At 42.7% G+C, this 6,191-nt stretch overlaps 1 long non-coding RNA gene across 2 annotated transcripts; it reads right to left on the bottom strand.

Moving 5' to 3' along the window:
* Positions 1 to 659: 659 nt before the first annotated feature.
* Positions 660 to 5,774, bottom strand: LOC140508612 (uncharacterized). 2 transcript variants are annotated; one of them, XR_011968476.1, is made up of 4 exons: positions 5,689 to 5,774; positions 4,740 to 4,830; positions 1,905 to 2,002; positions 660 to 897 (listed from the first exon to the last, which is right to left on the bottom strand). It is a non-coding gene; the product is annotated as an uncharacterized lncRNA (long non-coding RNA). The 2 variants fall into 2 exon arrangements; XR_011968477.1 differs by lacking the exon at positions 1,905 to 2,002.
* Positions 5,775 to 6,191: the final 417 nt, after the last annotated feature.

Raw genomic sequence — 6,191 nt, 5'->3', positions numbered from 1 at the left:
GCTTTCTCCACAACCTTGGGACACGGGTGGCATGGCATTATTGTCTCCATTTTACAGATTAGAAAGCTGAAGTTCAGTTAGGATCACCCTGCTAGCAAGTGGGGCCCCACGATTGTGAGTCACTTGGTCACAGAGAGGCTTGTCCTGGGTTCAGCTCCTGGGAGATCACGATGGTCCAATCAGATCTGCCCAAAGAGGGATAAGTTAATAACAGTTATACAGCATTTTAAGGTTTACAAAGAGCTTTACAAATTTTTATTTTATCTTCACATCAACTCAGGGATGTAGATGCCATGATTATCCCTATTTTACAGAGGAGGAAACTGAGGCAGGAAAAGGTTAAATGACTTGCCCAGTGTCAAGCAGTAAGATCTGAGACTGGATTTGAACTCAGATCTCCCTAGCTCTAGGCGTAGGTCTCTATCCATTGTCCCACCTCTCTACCTCACAGTTGCTTTCAGAAGTAAGGAACTCCCCCTCACAGGAGGTATTCAAGTAGAAATTAGATGACAGCATCTTGGGGTTTCTTGATGACTTTGGAGGTGCCACCCAGCTCTGAGGATCCATGACCCTCTGGGAGCTGGTGCTCACTTCTTCCCCCACTGTTTGGGAATGCTAATTATAACCTTACCCCCTTACATAAGCCACAATACAGCCTTTATATTTTTTATTTGTTTTCAAGGTTCCTCATAAGAACCCTAGGAGTGAGTCACAGTGAAGTTTATCATCCCCACTTTACAGATGAAGAAAGTGAGGTTTGCAGTCACTGGATATAGCAGAAACAGTGCTGGCTTTTGCATCAGGAAAGATTCAGGTTCAAGTCCAGTTCTCTGCATCTCCCGTCCCGTGTGACCACTTGGCAAGTTCTTTTACTTCCCTAGTCCTCAGTTTTCAGATCTGTAAAATGGGGAAGGGAGAAAGATGGACTAAGTAGATCATTCATCATTTCCTTCCTTTCTTGCTGGAAAATCCTATGATCTAACCGAATGTATATAAAATGTGCTGAAAACACTTTGCAAACCTTAAAGTGCTACGTATAGATACCATACGAAACAACGCACGTCAAGTGACTTGCCAAAGGTCAGACAGCTACTAATCACTCATCATTAAGGGCTTGGGAAATACCTTACATATATTATCTCATTTGAGAAACAATAACTCTATGAGCAAAGTACTATTATCATAGTTGGGGAAACTGAGACTGAGACAGTGCCTTGCTCAGGGTCACATGGTTATTAAGTACTGGAGGTGGGATATGAACCCAAATTTTCTTGACTCTGTGTCCAGTTTTCTGGACACATTTCATAACCCTATGATTCAGATTTCTTTAGGCAGAAGAATAACCTCCACTAGGCATGTGGGGAAGATAGTGGCTCATTACCTAGGAGCCTAAAGCTATAAATGATTACTTGGCCCTTCTGTGGCTGTGTGTGTTTGCCAAAGAGACAAAGAGACAGAGACGGAGAAATGGGAGAGACAGAGACAGATAGAGAGCTTATGAGGCAGAGCTGATCTAGGGTTCTCTCCATTAAACATGGTCTAAATCAATAATTTAAAACAATTAAAAAAACTAAATTTATTTGGGGGTGGGCAGCAGATACAGCCTCCCCTCTGCCCCCCAGAACACAGTAAAATTACTCAGTCAAGGGTGCAGGAAAGGAATCCAGAGCCTGGCTACTGGGCTGAGAACATGTCATCCATTGGCTTTCCATTCTAACTTATCTTGCCAAGTAGGTGCTAAGCTTATTTGTTTCTACCCTGATGAAGGGAAGGAATTGCTGATGGTGCCCTCTAAATTTCAGCACCCTGGGTCTGGGACCCAGTCACACTAGCCTAGTTATAGCACTCCATGCATTCGGTCATATTGGCTGTGGTCATTCCTGAAGGCTGAGATGCCGTCTCACCTCTCACAGTGCTGTGGCAAGTATTTGATCTCTACTTCAGGTACTTCTTAAAGCTGTTTTCTCATGTGATTCTCTGGGAGGGAGCCAGGACAAGGCTTCTTGATCAATAAATCAATCAAAAAACATTGGTTAATCATTTACTCTGGGGCAGGCATTATGATAAGCACAGAAATACAAAGAAAGGGAAAATCATTGTTCCTGCCCTCAAACAACTCTTTCTGTTTCTGTCTGTTTCTGTTCCTTTCTCTCTATGTCTCTATCTCTGTCTCTCTGTGTGTCTCTTTCTGTCTCTATCTCTCTCTGTATCTCTGTCTCTCTATTTCTGTCTATTTTTTCTCTGTGTCTGTCTCTGTGTCTCTGTGTGTCTCTATATCTCTGTCTCGCAAAAGCTGTCTCTATTTCTGTCTCTATCTCGATCTATCTTTGTCTTTGTGTCTGTCTCTTTCTGTCTCTGTCTCTCTATTTCTGTCTTTCTGTCTCTGTCGCCATCTGTATCTCTCTCTCTCTCTGCTTCTCTATTTTGTCTCTGTCTCTGTCTCTCTGTGTTTGTCTCTGTATATGCACACACACGTGTATACACATATCTATCCATCTATATGTGATAGAAGTTAATTTCAGCATGTAAAGACACTAAGGGAGTGGAGAGCAGAAAGGCAGAACTAGAAATATCCTCCTATAGAAGATGGATTGAAGGGAGCCAGAGGTCAGAAGGGAGAGCAATCCAGGCATCGGGAAGGCCAGTACAAAAGCACTGAGGTTGGAGATGGAGATGTTTTGTGTGAAGAATAGAAAGGAGGCTGGTGTAGCTGGATCATGGAGACCATGGAGAGGAATAAAGTATAAGAAGACTGGAAAAGTAGGGAGGAGTCAAGTTATAAAGAGCTTTAAATTTCAGACAGAAGGCTTTATATTCAATCCTGGAGTTAATTGGGCAGTTTTATGGCATTATAGCACATAGGAGTCAGGCCTGGAGTCAGGAAGACCTAAGTTCAAATCTTACCTCAGACACTGACTAGCTGTGTGACCTGGGGCAAGGCATTTAGCCCTGTTTGCCTCAGTTTCCTCATCTGTAAAATGAGTTGGAGGAGGAAATGGTGAACCACTCTAATATCTCTGCACAGAGAACCTCAAATGGGACCATGGACAGTTAGACACAACTGAAACGACTGAACAACAGGAGTTTACTGAGCAAGGGAGTTGACCCAGTTAGACTCAAAATTTAGGAAAATCACTTTGGCAGATGAATGAAGGGTTGATTAGACAGGGGAGAGGCTTGAGGCTGGGAGACCAATTAGAAGATTATTGCAGTAGTCTACCAGGTGTGGGGAACCTGTGGCCTTGAGGCCACATGTGGCCCTCTAGGTCCTCAAGTGCAGCTCACTGACTGAATCCAAACTTCACTGAACAAATTCCCTTAATAAAAGGATTTGTTCTGTAAAACTTGGACTCAGTCAAAAGGCAGTAGAAAGCCATATATGGCCTGGAGGTTGCAGGTTCTCCACACTTGGTAGATAAGAGGTGATGAGGGCCTGATTCAGGCTGGTGACTTTGAGTGGAAAGAAAGAGACTTACCAAACACCAGTGTTTGACAGTGCACTGTATACATGGGGCAAGTTTGAGTGAGATGTCCAGAATGACACCAAGGTTTTGAATCTAGGTGCCTGGGAGGATGGTCCCTTTTATAGCAATGCAGAAGTCGAGAAGGGGGCAAAGGTTGCGGACAGTGGTGCTAAACTCATATAATAACCAGGGCCACTAACTCATACATAAGGCTCCCTGGGGACTGCATATTGACGTGTTTATGTCTTTTTTTTAAAATTAACACATCAATAAATTATAATCAGATAGGAACTATGTCTGGTTGGAACCACATTAAGGATGTGGGCCTAGGGCCAAGGGCTTAACACCTTTGGTTTTGGGGAAGGGATAAAGACATCTGTTTTGTACATGTTGAGTTTGGGGTGCTAACGGGATACCCAATAAGATGTTTAAGGAGCAGTTGGTGATGTGGTACTGGAGATCAGAAAAAAGAATAGGGCTTACAGACATATCCATAGACATGGTCATTGACCTCATGGAAGCTGATGAGATCACTAGGTAAGAGGATATTAAGGGAAAAGAGAAGACAGCCTAAGATGGAGCTTAGGGGGACACCCACAGTCATCCGGCTTAACTGAATGGAGAGCCAATAAAAAAGACGGAGGAGTTGGGTGGTCGGTTGTTATCCTTTCTTCACTAAGAAGACTAAAATGATCATTACGTTAAGAGTCAAGTTACAGTGTGGTTGATCAGACCAATATGGGCTCTGAATGCTCTACCACAGGTCGGGCACAAATAGTCCATGTGAACATTTGGGGTGGATTCTCTGAATTTGCGCATCTCACATTTCTTTGGGTTGCTTCAATTCTGCTTTGCTCATAGAGCACTTCACCTTCTCTGATGCGGGCACAGCCTGCTGGGTAGTCCTGTGCCAATGTCTCCCATGTCACACAATCAATTCCAAAGTTCTTAAGAGAGACCTAGAGAGTGTCCCTGTATCACTTTTTCTGGCCACCATATGAGCACTTGCCCTATGTGAATCCTCCATAGTGGTGATAATCTCTCCCTATCTTCACTCCTTGGTGAATCAATTCAATTCTACCCCGTCCTCTTCTCTTGAATCCCTTGACCTCTGGTCCTTTCAGTAATCATGCCTCACTAGCACTTGAAGGCTACAAAACATTTCTCATATGTTATCTAGATAGCGTCTGAGGCAGAATTCATAATCAAATCTTCCTGACTCCAAGTTCAGCCTTCTGTTCATTGCAAGACCTAGATGCTTAGTAGAATGATTACCTTGCTGCAGTGAGGGCCCAGTAGAGATTAGATAACATACATTTGTAGTGGATCAAGTCTTCACAATCTGATGTATAATTTTCTCCAGTTCCTATAAATAAGATTGAGGAAATTAGATGGTAAAAGTCATCTGGGATTATGTTTAGTGAGGTGTGATTAGTGATTCACCAAGGGGTGAAGATAGGGAGGGATTATCATCCCTATTTTACAGAGCAAGACACTGAGATATGAGGCCAGATCAAACTTGTGAAAGGTCCATCCTGCCTGGGTCTTAAATATTTTTAAATATGAGTCATCTTAATGGGTACTGGCTTCTTCTTAGAGTGGATCCCTAGGACCTTCACTCTCAGACTTGGGTCTTCCTTCTTTTCTCCTTTCTAAACCTTCCCTCATCTCTGCTCCCCTTTGCAACCTAATAAGAGGACACACAGACACAGACACAGACACATACACAGACACACATACAGACACACACACACACACACACACACACACACACACACACACCTCTTTCCTACCCTTTAGCCTCCTTAGTTTCTGAGTTCAGAACCTGACCATATTTGACTCTAAATTATCTTTTCTCCTTGACACCGTTTCCAATTCCTACTTTAATCATTGCTTCCTATCCCCTACCTCCACATTCTCTTTTTCTAAGGTATCTTTGTAAAGGTGAGGTATTGTGACATAACTCCTACAGAAACGGTCTAAACGTGTCTCCCTCTCCCTTCCCTGCACAATAATCTCTATGGCTCCCTATTATCCCAGAATCAAATATAAAATCCTACGTTTGGTTCTTAATGACCTTCATATTCCTCAAATAAGATACTCTGGTCATTTTCCCTGACCGTGTCTCATGCCTGGATTTCTCCCCCTTCTCATCACTGCTTCTTCACATCCTTCAGATCTCAGCTCAAACCCCATTTTCTACAGAAACATTCTATGCTAATACCTTTTGTCTATTTCTCTCCATTTTATCCAACATGGATAAAACATTGTTCTTAGCTGTTCACATATGGTCTCCCTCATTAGACTGTGAGCACATTGTGAGGTCCCTGTGAGGTCAGGGGCTGCTTTTGCCTTTCTTTGTATCACCAGCACTTAGCACAGGGCCTGGCACATCATAAACGCTTGTTGACTTGATGTGACTGTAGTGTGAGGAAGACCTGGCTACCAGCCCCTCCTCTGTTTATAGGTGAGAATAACATTGTATTAGGTTGTGCTCCCAGGAAACATTTTGTACAAGGCAAACATTTAGTAAATACTTGGTCATAAACAATTATTTTTAGTCACCTAAATAAATAAACTGAAACCTAAAAAAAATTAGCAACCATACTTTGAAAACATCTATTTCATATAAAGGGTATGGTATTTCTTGCCTTCTCAGTGGGTTGAGGAGGGGTTAGAGGAAGGGAGAGAAAAATATAAACTTTGCCAAGAGCTCCTTTTAAATAA

The sequence above is a fragment of the Notamacropus eugenii genome, chromosome 5 (assembly GCF_028372415.1).
Source record: "Notamacropus eugenii isolate mMacEug1 chromosome 5, mMacEug1.pri_v2, whole genome shotgun sequence".
In the NCBI taxonomy this organism is placed as follows: Eukaryota; Metazoa; Chordata; class Mammalia; order Diprotodontia; family Macropodidae; genus Notamacropus; species Notamacropus eugenii.
This window is presented reverse-complemented; position numbering and strand designations above follow the sequence as displayed.